Source organism: Salvelinus alpinus, chromosome 11, assembly GCF_045679555.1.
Source record: "Salvelinus alpinus chromosome 11, SLU_Salpinus.1, whole genome shotgun sequence".
NCBI lineage: Eukaryota > Metazoa > Chordata > Actinopteri > Salmoniformes > Salmonidae > Salvelinus > Salvelinus alpinus.
In genome coordinates this window covers 70,216,929-70,231,984 of record NC_092096.1, presented here as the reverse complement: position 1 = coordinate 70,231,984, position 15,056 = coordinate 70,216,929, and positions in this window count along the sequence as shown.

The window sequence follows — 15,056 nt, the reverse complement described above, 5'->3', positions numbered from 1 at the left end:
TCACCTCTCTTTCTCTTATCCTCTCCCCCTCTCCTCTCCTCTCTTTCTCCTCTCTTTCTCTTATCCTCTCCCTCTCTTTCTCTCATCCCCTCTCCTCTCTTTCTCTTATCCTCTCCCCCTCTCCTCTCCTCTCATCTCTTTCTCTCTCTCTCTCTCCTATCTTTCTCTTATCCTCTCTTGCTCTCTCTCCCTCTATCTCGCTCTCTCTCCCTCCCCTCTCTTTCTTTTATTCTCTCATTATCTCTCTCTATGTATATCATTCTCTTCACTTACCAATCGATGTCTTCTCTGTTTTTCTCTTTCTCTACCACCACACATTCTCAGGCTGGTCAGTTACACATCCTATGGTTATAGACCAACACATGTATGTTTATAGGGGTGGGTGTGTGTGCGTGTGGGGGAGCTATGTGTGTGTGTATGTCTGTGTGTGCGAGCGTGTGTGTGTGTGTGTGTGTGTGTAGATGAGAACCCTGTTGTTTACCGGAGCGAGGATCTCTAGGTTAGTCAGCTGACAGGAAGTCTCTAAACAGACACACACAAAGACACACCACTCTCTACCAAAAGAGACAGAGAGAGGGGAAGGAAGACAGGACCAGGGAATCCTCCGAATGAACCAGCACCCTGCACACGCCCCCACCCACACGCCATCCATCCTTCCTTCATTCCTTCCTTCCTTCCTTCTTTCCCTCATTCCTTCCTTCTTTCCTTCATTACCGCATTCCTTCCTTCCTTCTTTCCCTCATTCCATCATTCCTTCCTTCCTTCATTCTCTCATTCCCTCATTCCTTCTTTCCCTCATTCCTTCCTTATATCCTTCATTACCTCATTCCTTCCTTCCTTCTTTCCCTCATTCCATCATTCCTTCCTTCCTTCATTCTCTCATTCCTTCATTCCCTCATTCCTTCCTTCCTTCCTTCCTTCATTCCTTCATTCTCTCCATCCTTCATTACCTCATTCCCTCACAATAGAAACCTCACAGTAGAAGCCTCACTAACAACATAGCATCTAGTGGAGGAGTAACACTGCTGAAGAACTAGAATATGAAATATTGACGCTCCAGCGTGTTGGTTTCATAAGTCGATTTCCTGATTTAAATCGGAACTCCTAGATAAACTATATATACAAAAGTATGTGGACAACACCCTTTCAAATTAGTGGATTCGGCTATTTCAGCCACACCCGTTGCTGACAGGTGTATAAAATCGAGCACACACAGCCATCGAGCAATCTCCATAGACAAACATTGGCAGTAGAATGGGCCGTACTGAGGAGCTCAGTGACTTTCATCATGGCGCCGTCATAGGATGCCACCTTTCCAACAAGAAAGTCCGTCACATTTCTGCTCTGCTAGAGCTGCCCCCGGTCAACTGTGAGTGATGTTATTGTGAAGTGGAAACGTCTAGGAGCAACAACAGCTCGGGCGCGAAGCACGTAAAAATCATCTGTACTCGGTTGCAACTCTCACAAACTGCCTTTGGAAGCAACGTCAGCACAAAAACTGTTCTTCGGGAGCTTCATGACAGGGGTTTCCATGGCTGAGCAGCCGCACACAAGCCTAAGATCACCATGCGCAATGCCAAGCGTCGGCTGGAATGGTGTAAAGCTCGCCGCCGTTGGACTCTGGAGCAGTGGAAACGCATTCTCTGGAGTGATGAATCACACTTCACCATCTGGCAGTCCGATGGAACAATCTGGGTTTGGCGGATGCCAGGAGAACGCTACCTGCCCCAATGCATAGTGCCAACTGTAAAGTTTAGTGGAGGAGGAATAATGTTCTGGGGCTGTTTTTCTGGGGCCCCTTGGTAACGAGGTTGGTCATGTACTGTAAATACGTTCCCTTGGTAACGAGGTTGGTCATGTACTGTAAATACGGCCCCTTGGTAACGAGGTTGGTCATGTACTGTAAATACGGCCCCTTGGTAACTAGGTTGGTCATGTAGTGTAAATACGGCCCCTTGGTAACTAGGTTGGTCATGTAGTGTAAATACGGCCCCTTGGTAACTAGGTTGGTCATGTAGTGTAAATACAGCCCCTTGGTAACTAGGTTGGTCATGTACTGTAAACATACAACCCCTTGGTAACTAGGTTGGTCATGTACTGTAAATACAGCCCCTTGGTAACTAGGTTGGTCATGTACTGTAAATACTACTCCTTGGTAACTAGGTTGGTCATGTACTGTAAATACGGCCCCTTGGTAACTAGGTTGGTAATGTAGTGTAAATACGGCCCCTTGGTAACTAGGTTGGTCATGTAGTGTACATACAGCCCCTTGGTAACTAGGTTGGTAACGTAGTGTAAATACGGCCCCTTGGTAACTAGGTTGGTCATGTACTGTAAATACGACCCCTTGGTAACTAGGTTGGTCATGTAGTGTACATACGTTCCCTTGGTAACTAGGTTGGTCATGTAGTGTACATATGTTCCCTTGGTAACTAGGTTGGTCATGTACTGTAAATACACCCCTTGGTAACTAGGTTGGTCATGTAGTGTAAATACAGCCCCTTGGTAACTAGGTTGGTCATGTACTGTAAATACAGCCCCTTGGTAACTAGGTTGGTCATGTAGTGTAAATACGACCCCTTGGTAACTAGGTTGGTCATGTACTGTAAATACGGCCCCTTGGTAACGAGGTTGGTCATGTAGTGTAAATACGGTCCCTTGGTAACTAGGTTGGTCATGTAGTGAAAATACGACCCCTTGGTAACTAGGTTGGTCATGTAGTGTACATACGTTCCCTAGGTAACTAGGTGTGTGAGTAGTGTACATACGTTCCCTTGGTAACTAGGTGTGTGAGTAGTGTACATACGTTCCCTTGGTAACTAGGTGTGTGAGTAGTGTACATAAGGCCCCTTGGTAACTAGGTGTGTGAGTAGTGTACATACGTTCCCTTGGTAACTAGGTGTGTGAGTAGTGTAAATACGTTCCCTTGGTAACTAGGTGTGTGATGTAGTGTACATACGTTCCCTTGGTAACTAGGTGTGTCATGTAGTGTACATACGTTCCCTTGGTAACTAGGTGTGTGATGTAGTGTACATACGTTGCCTTGGTAACTAGGTGTGTGAGTAGTGTAAATACGTTCCCTTGGTAACTAGGTGTGTGAGTAGTGTAAATAGTTCCCTTGGTAACTAGGTGTGTGATGTAGTGTACATACGTTCCCTTGGTAACTAGGTGTGTGAGTAGTGTACATACGTTCCCTTGGTAACTAGGTGTGTGAGTAGTGTACATACGTTCCCTTGGTAACTAGGTGTGTGATGTAGTGTACATACGTTCCCTAGGTAACTAGGTGTGTGAGTAGTGTACATACGTTCCCTTGGTAACTAGGTGTGTGAGTAGTGTACATACGTTCCCTTGGTAACTAGGTGTGTGAGTAGTGTACATACGTTCCCTTGGTAACTAGGTGTGTGAGTAGTGTACATACGTTCCCTTGGTAACTAGGTGTGTGAGTAGTGTACATACGTTCCCTTGGTAACTAGATGTGTGAGTAGTGTACATACGTTCCCTTGGTAACTAGGTTGGTCATGTAGTGTACATACGTTCCCTTGGTAACTAGGTGTGTCATGTAGTGTACATACGTTCCCTTGGTAACTAGATGTGTGAGTAGTGTACATACGTTCTCTAGGTAACTAGGTGTGTCATGTAGTGTAAATACAGCCCCTTGGTAACTAGGTTGGTCATGTAGTGTACATACGTTCCCTAGGTAACTAGATGTGTCATGTAGTGTACATACGTTCCCTTGGTAACTAGGTTGGTCATGTAGTGTACATACGTTCCCTTGGTAACTAGGTTGGTCATGTACTGTAAATACGACCCCTTGGTAACTAGGTTGGTCATGTAGTGTACATACGTTCCCTTGGTAACTAGGTTGGTCATGTACTGTAAATATGGCCCCTTGGTAACTAGGTTGGTCATGTACTGTAAATACGTTCCCTTGGTAACTAGGTTGGTCATGTAGTGTACATACGTTCCCTTGGTAACTAGGTTGGTCATGTAGTGTACATACGTTCCCTTGGTAACTAGGTTGGTCATGTAGTGTACATACGTTCCCTTGGTAACTAGGTTGGTCATGTAGTGTACATACGTTCCCTTGGTAACTAGGTGTGGTGATGTAGTGTACATACGTTCCCTTGGTAACTAGGTGTGGTCATGTAGTGTACATACGTTCCCTTGGTAACTAGGTTGTGTCATGTAGTGTACATACATTCTCTAGGTAACTAGGTGTGTGAGTAGTGTACATACGTTCCCTTGGTAACTAGGTGTGTGAGTAGTGTACATACGTTCCCTTGGTAACTAGGTGTGTGAGTAGTGTACATACGTTCCCTTGGTAACTAGGTGTGTGAGTAGTGTACATAAGGCCCCTTGGTAACTAGGTGTGTGAGTAGTGTACATACGTTCCCTTGGTAACTAGGTGTGTGAGTAGTGTAAATACGTTCCCTTGGTAACTAGGTGTGTGATGTAGTGTACATACGTTCCCTTGGTAACTAGGTGTGTCATGTAGTGTACATACGTTCCCTTGGTAACTAGGTGTGTGATGTAGTGTACATACGTTCCCTTGGTAACTAGGTGTGTGAGTAGTGTACATACGTTCCCTTGGTAACTAGGTATGTGAGTAGTGTAAATAGTTCCCTTGGTAACTAGGTGTGTGATGTAGTGTACATACGTTCCCTTGGTAACTAGGTGTGTGAGTAGTGTACATACGTTCCCTTGGTAACTAGGTGTGTGAGTAGTGTACATACGTTCCCTTGGTAACTAGGTGTTTGATGTAGTGTACATACGTTCCCTAGGTAACTAGGTGTGTGAGTAGTGTACATACGTTCCCTTGGTAACTAGGTGTGTGAGTAGTGTACATACGTTCCCTTGGTAACTAGGTGTGTGAGTAGTGTACATACGTTCCCTTGGTAACTAGGTGTGTGAGTAGTGTACATACGTTCCCTTGGTAACTAGGTGTGTGAGTAGTGTACATACGTTCCCTTGGTAACTAGATGTGTGAGTAGTGTACATACGTTCCCTTGGTAACTAGGTTGGTCATGTAGTGTACATACGTTCCCTTGGTAACTAGGTGTGTCATGTAGTGTACATACGTTCCCTTGGTAACTAGATGTGTGAGTAGTGTACATACGTTCTCTAGGTAACTAGGTGTGTCATGTAGTGTAAATACAGCCCCTTGGTAACTAGGTTGGTCATGTAGTGTACATACGTTCCCTAGGTAACTAGATGTGTCATGTAGTGTACATACGTTCCCTTGGTAACTAGGTTGGTCATGTAGTGTACATACGTTCCCTTGGTAACTAGGTTGGTCATGTACTGTAAATACGACCCCTTGGTAACTAGGTTGGTCATGTAGTGTACATACGTTCCCTTGGTAACTAGGTTGGTCATGTACTGTAAATATGGCCCCTTGGTAACTAGGTTGGTCATGTACTGTAAATACGTTCCCTTGGTAACTAGGTTGGTCATGTACTGTAAATACGTTCCCTTGGTAACTAGGTTGGTCATGTAGTGTACATACGTTCCCTTGGTAACTAGGTTGGTCATGTAGTGTACATACGTTCCCTTGGTAACTAGGTTGGTCATGTAGTGTACATACGTTCCCTTGGTAACTAGGTGTGTGAGTAGTGTACATACGTTCCCTTGGTAACTAGGTGTGTCATGTAGTGTACATACGTTCCCTTGGTAACTAGGTGTGTCATGTAGTGTACATACATTCTCTAGGTAACTAGGTGTGTGAGTAGTGTACATACGTTCCCTTGGTAACTAGGTGTGTGAGTAGTGTACATACGTTCCCTTGGTAACTAGGTGTGTGAGTAGTGTACATACGTTCCCTTGGTAACTAGGTGTGTCATGTAGTGTACATACGTTCCCTTGGTAACTAGGTGTGTCAAGTAGTGTACATACGTTCCCTTGGTAACTAGGTGTGTGAATAGTGTACATACGTTACCTAGGTAACTAGGTGTGTGATGTAGTGTACATACGTTCCCTTGGTAACTAGGTGTGTGATGTATTGTACATACGTTCCCTAGGTAACTAGGTGTGTCATGTAGTGTACATACGTTCCCTTGGTAACTAGGTGTGTCATGTAGTGTACATACGTTCCCTTGGTAACTAGGTATGTCATGTAGTGTACATACGTTCCCTGGGTAACTTGGTGTGTCATGTAGTGTACATACGTTCCCTTGGTAACTATGTTGGTCATGTAGTGTACATACGTTCCCTTGGTAACTAGGTTGGTTATGTAGTGTAAATACGTTCCCTTGGTAACTAGGTGTGTGAGTAGTGTACATACGTTCCCTTGGTAACTAGGTTGGTCATGTAGTGTAAATACGTTCCCTTGGTAACTAGGTGTGTGAGTAATGTACATACGTTCCCTTGGTAACTAGGTGTGTGAGTAGTGTACATACGTTCCCTTGGTAACTAGGTGTGAGTAGTGTACATACGTTCCCTTGGTAACTAGGTGTGTGAGTAGTGTACATACGTTCCCTTGGTAACTAGGTGTGTGAGTAGTGTACATACGTTCCCTTGGTAACTAGGTGTGTGATGTAGTGTACATACGTTCCCTAGGTAACTAGGTGTGTGAGTAGTGTACAAACGTTCCCTTGGTAACTAGGTGTGTGAGTAGTGTAAATACGGCCCCTTGGTAACTAGGTTGATCAAGTAGTGTAAATACGGCCCCTTGGTAACGAGGTTGGTCATGTACTGTAAATACAGCCCCTTGGTAACTAGGTTGGTCATGTAGTGTAAATACGGCCCCTTGGTAACTAGGTTGGTCATGTAGTGTAAATACGGCCCCTTGGTAACTAGGTTGGTCATGTACTGTAAACATACAACCCCTTGGTAACTAGGTTGGTCATGTACTGTAAATACAGCCCCTTGGTAACTAGGTTGGTCATGTACTGTAAATACTACCCCTTGGTAACTAGGTTGGTCATGTACTGTAAATACAGCCCCTTGGTAACTAGGTTGGTAATGTAGTGTAAATACGGCCCCTTGGTAACTAGGTTGGTCATGTACTGTAAATACAGCCCCTTGGTAACTAGGTTGGTCATGTAGTGTACATACGGCCCCTTGGTAACTAGGTTGGTAACGTAGTGTAAATACGGCCCCTTGGTAACTAGGTTGGTCATGTACTGTAAATACGACCCCTTGGTAACTAGGTTGGTCATGTAGTGTACATACGTTCCCTTGGTAACTAGGTTGGTCATGTACTGTAAATACGACCCCTTGGTAACTAGGTTGGTCATGTAGTGTACATACGTTCCCTTGGTAACTAGGTTGGTCATGTACTGTAAATACGGCCCCTTGGTAACTAGGTTGGTCATGTACTGTAAATACGACCCCTTGGTAACTAGGTTGGTCATGTAGTGTACATACGTTCCCTTGGTAACTAGGTTGGTCATGTAGTGTACATACGTTCCCTTGGTAACTAGGTTGGTCATGTAGTGTAAATACAGCCCCTTGGTAACTAGGTTGGTCATGTACTGTAAATACAGCCCCTTGGTAACTAGGTTGGTCATGTAGTGTAAATACGACCCCTTGGTAACTAGGTTGGTCATGTACTGTAAATACGGCCCCTTGGTAACTAGGTTGGTCATGTAGTGTAAATACGGTCCCTTGGTAACTAGGTTGGTCATGTAGTGTAAATACGACCCCTTGGTAACTAGGTTGGTCATGTACTGTAAATACGACCCCTTGGTAACTAGGTTGGTCATGTAGTGTAAATACGACCCCTTGGTAACTAGGTTGGTCATGTAGTGCAAATACAGCCCCTTGGTAACTAGGTTGGTCACGTAGTGCAAATACAGCCCCTTGGTAACTAGGTTGGTCATGTACTGTACATACGACCCCTTGGTAACTAGGTTGGTCATGTAGTGTACATACAGGCCATTGGTAACTAGGTTGGTCATGTAGTGTAAATACAGCCCCTTGGTAACTAGGTTGGTCATGTAGTGTACATACGTTCCCTAGGTAACTAGGTGTGTGAGTAGTGTACATACGTTCCCTTGGTAACTAGGTGTGTGAGTAGTGTACATACGTTCCCTTGGTAACTAGGTGTGTGAGTAGTGTACATAAGGCCCCTTGGTAACTAGGTGTGTGAGTAGTGTACATACGTTCCCTTGGTAACTAGGTGTGTGAGTAGTGTAAATACGTTCCCTTGGTAACTAGGTGTGTGATGTAGTGTACATACGTTCCCTTGGTAACTAGGTGTGTCATGTAGTGTACATACGTTCCCTTGGTAACTAGGTGTGTGATGTAGTGTACATACGTTGCCTTGGTAACTAGGTGTGTGAGTAGTGTACATACATTCCCTTGGTAACTAGGTGTGTGAGTAGTGTACATAAGTTCCCTTGGTAACTAGGAGTGTGATGTAGTGTACATACGTTCCCTTGGTAACTAGGTGTGTGAGTAGTTTACATACGTTCCCTTGGTAACTAGGTGTGTGAGTAGTGTACATACGTGCCCTTGGTAACTAGGTGTGTGATGTAGTGTACATACGTTCCCTAGGTAACTAGGTGTGTGAGTAGTGTACATACGTTCCCTTGGTAACTAGGTGTGTGAGTAGTGTACATACGTTCCCTTGGTAACTAGGTGTGTGAGTAGTGTACATACGTTCCCTTGGTAACTAGGTGTGTGAGTAGTGTACATACGTTCCCTTGGTAACTAGGTGTGTGAATAGTGTACATACGTTCCCTTGGTAACTAGGTGTGTGAGTAGTGTACATACGTTCCCTTGGTAAATAGGTTGGTCATGTAGTGTACATACGTTCCCTTGGTAACTAGGTGTGTCATGTAGTGTACATACGTTCCCTTGGTAACTAGATGTGTGAGTAGTGTACATACGTTCTCTAGGTAACTAGGTGTGTCATGTAGTGTAAATACAGTCCCTTGGTAACTAGGTTGGTCATGTAGTGTACATACGTTCCCTAGGTAACTAGGTGTGTCATGTAGTGTACATACGTTCCCTTGGTAACTAGGTTGGTCATGTAGTGTACATACGTTCCCTTGGTAACTAGGTTGGTCATGTGCTGTAAATACGTTCCCTTGGTAACTAGGTGTGTGATGTAGTGTACATACGTTGCCTTGGTAACTAGGTGTGTGAGTAGTGTACATACATTCCCTTGGTAACTAGGTGTGTGAGTAGTGTACATAAGTTCCCTTGGTAACTAGGAGTGTGATGTAGTGTACATACGTTCCCTTGGTAACTAGGTGTGTGAGTAGTTTACATACGTTCCCTTGGTAACTAGGTGTGTGAGTAGTGTACATACGTGCCCTTGGTAACTAGGTGTGTGATGTAGTGTACATACGTTCCCTAGGTAACTAGGTGTGTGAGTAGTGTACATACGTTCCCTTGGTAACTAGGTGTGTGAGTAGTGTACATACGTTCCCTTGGTAACTAGGTGTGTGAGTAGTGTACATACGTTCCCTTGGTAACTAGGTGTGTGAGTAGTGTACATACGTTCCCTTGGTAACTAGGTGTGTGACGTAGTGTACATACGTTCCCTTGGTAACTAGGTGTGTGAGTAGTGTACATACGTTCCCTTGGTAAATAGGTTGGTCATGTAGTGTACATACGTTCCCTTGGTAACTAGGTGTGTCATGTAGTGTACATACGTTCCCTTGGTAACTAGATGTGTGAGTAGTGTACATACGTTCTCTAGGTAACTAGGTGTGTCATGTAGTGTAAATACAGTCCCTTGGTAACTAGGTTGGTCATGTAGTGTACATACGTTCCCTAGGTAACTAGGTGTGTCATGTAGTGTACATACGTTCCCTTGGTAACTTGGTTGGTCATGTAGTGTACATACGTTCCCTTGGTAACTAGGTTGGTCATGTGCTGTAAATACGACCCCTTGGTAACTAGGTTGGTCATGTAGTGTACATACGTTCCCTTGGTAACTAGGTTGGTCATGTACTGTAAATACGTTCCCCTGGTAACTAGGTTGGTCATGTAGTGTACATACGTTCCCTTGGTAACGAGGTTGGTCATGTAGTGTACATACGTTCCCTTGGTAACTAGGTTGGTCATGTAGTGTACATAAGTTCCCTTGGTAACTAGGTTGGTCATGTAGTGTACATACGTTCCCTTGGTAACTAGGTGTGTAAGTAGTGTACATACGTTCCCTTGGTAACTAGGTTGGTCATGTAGTGTACATACGTTCCCTTGGTAACTAGGTGTGTCATGTGGTGTACATACGTTCCCTTGGTAACTAGGTGTGTCATGTAGTGTACATACATTCCCTAGGTAACTAGGTGTGTGAGTAGTGTACATACGTTCCCTTGGTAACTAGGTGTGTGAGTAGTGTACATATGTTCCCTCGGTAACTAGGTGTGTGAGTAGTGTACATACGTTCCCTTGGTAACTAGGTGTGTCATGTAGTGTACATACGTTCCCTTGGTAACTAGGTGTGTCAAGTAGTGTACATACGTTCCCTTGGTAACTTGGTGTGTGAATAGTGTAATAACGTTCCCTAGGTAACTAGGTGTGTGATGTAGTGTACATACGTTCCCTTGGTAACTAGGTGTGTGATGTAGTGTACATAAGTTCCCTAGGTAACTAGGTGTGTCATGTAGTGTACATACGTTCCCTTGGTAACTAGGTATGTCATGTAGTGTAGATACGTTCCCTGGGTAACTAGGTGTGTCATGTAGTGTACATACGTTCCCTTGGTAACTATGTTGGTCATGTAGTGTACATACGTTCCCTTGGTAACTAGGTTGGTTATGTAGTGTAAATACGTTCCCTTGGTAACTAGGTGTGTGAGTAGTGTACATACGTTCCCTTGGTAACTAGGTTGGTCATGTAGTGTAAATACGTTCCCTTGGTAACTAGGTGTGTGAGTAGTGTACATACGTTCCCTTGGTAACTAGGTGTGTGAGTAGTGTACATACGTTCACTTGGTAACTAGGTGTGAGTAGTGTACATACGTTCCCTTGGTAACTAGGTGTGTGAGTAGTGTACATACGTTCCCTTGGTAACTAGGTGTGTGAGTAGTGTACATACGTTCCCTTGGTAACTAGGTGTGTGAGTAGTGTACATACGTTCCCTTGGTAACTAGGTGTGTCATGTAGTGTACATACGTTCGCTAGGTAACTAGGTGTGTCATGTAGTGTACATACGTTCCCTAGGTAACTAGGTGTGTCATGTAGTGTACATACGTTCCCTTGGTAACTAGGTGTGTCATGTAGTGTACATACGTTCCCTAGGTAACTAGGTGTTTCATGTAGTGTAAATACAGCCCCTTGGTAACTAGGTTGGTCATGTAGTGTACATACGTTCCCTAGGTAACTAGGTGTGTCATGTAGTGTACATACGTTCCCTTGGTAACTAGGTTGGTCATGTAGTGTACATACGTTCCCTTGGTAACTAGGTTGGTCATGTACTGTAAATACGACCCCTTGGTAACTAGGTTGGTCATGTAGTGTACATACAGTGGGGAGAACAAGTATTTGATACACTGCCGATTTTGCAGGTTTTCCTACTTACAAAGCATGTAGAGGTCTGTAATTTTTATCATAGGTACACTTCAACTATGAGAGACGGAATCTAAAACAAAAATCCAGAAAATCACATTGTATGATTTTTAAGTAATTAATTTGCATTTTATTGCATGACATAAGTATTTGATACATCAGAAAAGCAGAACTTAATATTTGGTACAGAAACCTTTGTTTGCAATTACAGAGATCATACGTTTCCTGTAGTTCTTGACTAGGTTTGCACACACTGCAGCAGGGATTTTGGCCCACTCCTCCCTACAGATCTTCTCCAGATCCTTCAGGTTTCGGGGCTGTCGCTGGGCAATACGGACTTTCAGCTCCCTCCAAAGATTTTCTATTGGGTTCAGGTCTGGAGACTGGCTAGGCCACTCCAGGACCTTGAGATGCTTCTTACGGAGCCACTCCTTAGTTGCCATGGCTGTGTGCTTCGTGTCGTTGTCATGCTGGAAGACCCAGCCACGACCCATCTTCAATGCTCTTACTGAGGGAAGGAGGTTGTTGGCCAAGATCTCGCGATACATGGCCCCATCCATCCTCCCCTCAATACGGTGCAGTCGTCCTGTCCCCTTTGCAGAAAAGCATCCCCAAAGAATGATGTTTCCACCTCCATGCTTCACGGTTGGGATGGTGTTCTTGGGGTTGTACTCATACTTCTTCTTCCTCCAAACACGGCGAGTGGAGTTAGACCAAAAAGCTCTATTTTTGTCTCATCAGACCACATGACCTTCTCCCATTCCTCCTCTGGATCATCCAGATGGTCATTGGCAAACTTCAGACGGGCCTGGACATGCGCTGGCTTGAGCAGGGGGACCTTGCGTGCGCTGCAGGATTTTCATCCATGACGGCGTAGTGTGTTACTAATGGTTTTCTTTGAGACTGTGGTCCCAGCTCTCTTCAGGTCATTGACCAGGTCCTGCCGTGTAGTTCTGGGCTGATCCCTCACCTTCCTCATGATCATTGATGCCCCACGAGGTGAAATCTTGCATGGAGCCCCAGACCGAGGGTGATTGACCGTCATCTTGAACTTCTTCCATTTTCTAATAATTGCGCCAACAGTTGTTTCCTTCTCACCAAGCTGCTTGCCTATTGTCCTGTAGCCCATCCCAGCCTTGTGCAGGTCTACAATTTTATCCCTGATGTCCTTACACAGCTCTCTGGTCTTGGCCATTGTGGAGAGGTTGGAATCTGTTTGATTGTGTGTGGACAGGTGTCTTTTATACAGGTAACGAGTTCAAACAGGTGCAGTTAATACAGGTAATGAGTGGAGAACAGGAGGGCTTCTTAAAGAAAAACTAACAGGTCTGTGAGAGCCGGAATTCTTACTGGTTGGTAGGTGATCAAATACTTATGTCATGCAATAAAATGCAAATTAATTATTTAAAAATCATACAATGTGATTTTCTGGATTTTTGTTTTAGATTCCGTCTCTCACAGTTGAAGTGTACCTATGATAAAAATTACAGACCTCTACATGCTTTGTAAGTAGGAAAACCTGCAAAATCGGCAGTGTATCAAATACTTGTTCTCCCCACTGTACGTTCCCTTGGTAACTAGGTTGGTCATGTACTGTAAATACGGCCCCTTGGTAACTAGGTTGGTCATGTACTGTAAATACGTTCCCTTGGTAACTAGGTTGGTCATGTAGTGTACATACGTTCCCTTGGTAACTAGGTTGGTCATGTAGTGTACATACGTTCCCTTGGTAACTAGGTTGGTCATGTAGTGTACATACGTTCCCTTGGTAACTAGGTTGGTCATGTAGTGTACATACGTTCCCTTGGTAACTAGGTGTGTAAGTAGTGTACATACGTTCCCTTGGTAACTAGGTTGGTCATGTAGTGTACATACGTTCCCTTGGTAACTAGGTGTGTGAATAGTGTACATACGTTCCCTTGGTAACTAGGTGTGTCATGTAGTGTACATACGTTCCCTTGGTAACTAGGTGTGTTATGTAGTGTACATACATTCCCTAGGTAACTAGGTGTGTGAGTAGTGTACATACGTTCCCTTGGTAACTAGGTGTGTGAGTAGTGTACATACGTTCCCTTGGTAACTAGGTGTGTGAGTAGTGTACATACGTTCCCTTGGTAACTAGGTGTGTCATGTAGTGTACATACGTTCCCTTGGTAACTAGGTGTGTCATGTAGTGTACAAACGTTCCCTTGGTAACTAGGTGTGTCAAGTAGTGTACATACGTTCCCTTGGTAACTAGGTGTGTGAATAGTGTACATACGTTCCCTAGGTAACTAGGTGTGTGATGTAGTGTAAATACGTTCCCTTGGTAACTAGGTGTGTGATGTAGTGTACATACGTTCCCTTGGTAACTAGGTGTGTCATGTAGTGTACATACGTTCCCTTGGTAACTAGGTGTGTGATGTAGTGTACATACGTTGCCTTGGTAACTAGGTGTGTGAGTAGTGTACATACGTTCCCTTGGTAACTAGGTGTGTGAGTAGTGTACATAAGTTCCCTTGGTAACTAGGTGTGTGATGTAGTGTACATACGTTCCCTTGGTAACTAGGTGTGTGAGTAGTGTACATACGTTCCCTTGGTAACTAGGTGTGTGAGTAGTGTACATACGTGCCCTTGGTAACTAGGTGTGTGATGTAGTGTACATACGTTCCCTAGGTAACTAGGTGTGTGAGTAGTGTACATACGTTCCCTTGGTAACTAGGTGTGTGAGTAGTGTACATACGTTCCCTTGGTAACTAGGTGTGTGAGTAGTGTACATACGTTCCCTTGGTAACTAGGTGTGTGAGTAGTGTACATACGTTCCCTTGGTAACTAGGTGTGTGAGTAGTGTACATACGTTCCCTTGGTAACTAAGTGTCTGAGTAGTGTACATACGTTCCCTTGGTAACTAGGTTGGTCATGTAGTGTACATACGTTCCCCTGGTAACTAGGTGTGTCATGTAGTGTACATACGTTCCCTTGGTAACTAGATGTGTGAGTAGTGTACATACGTTCTCTAGGTAACTAGGTGTGTCATGTAGTGTAAATACAGCCCCTTGGTAACTAGGTTGGTCATGTAGTGTACATACGTTCCCTAGGTAACTAGGTGTGTCATGTAGTGTACATACGTTCCCTTGGTAACTAGGTTGGTCATGTAGTGTACATACGTTCCCTTGGTAACTAGGTTGGTCATGTGCTGTAAATACGACCCCTTGGTAACTAGGTTGGTCATGTAGTGTACATACGTTCCCTTGGTAACTAGGTTGGTCATGTACTGTAAATACGGCCCCTTGGTAACTAGGTTGGTCATGTACTGTAAATACGTTCCCTTGGTAACTAGGTTGGTCATGTAGTGTACATACGTTCCCTTGGTAACTAGGTTGGTCATGTAGTGTACATACGTTCCCTTGGTAACTAGGTTGGTCATGTAGTGTACATAAGTTCCCTTGGTAACTAGGTTGGTCATGTAGTGTACATACGTTCCCTTGGTAACTAGGTGTGTAAGTAGTGTACATACGTTCCCTTGGTAACTAGGTTGGTCATGTAGTGTACATACATTCCCTTGGTAAATAGGTGTGTGAGTAGTGTACATACGTTCCCTTGGTAACTAGGTGT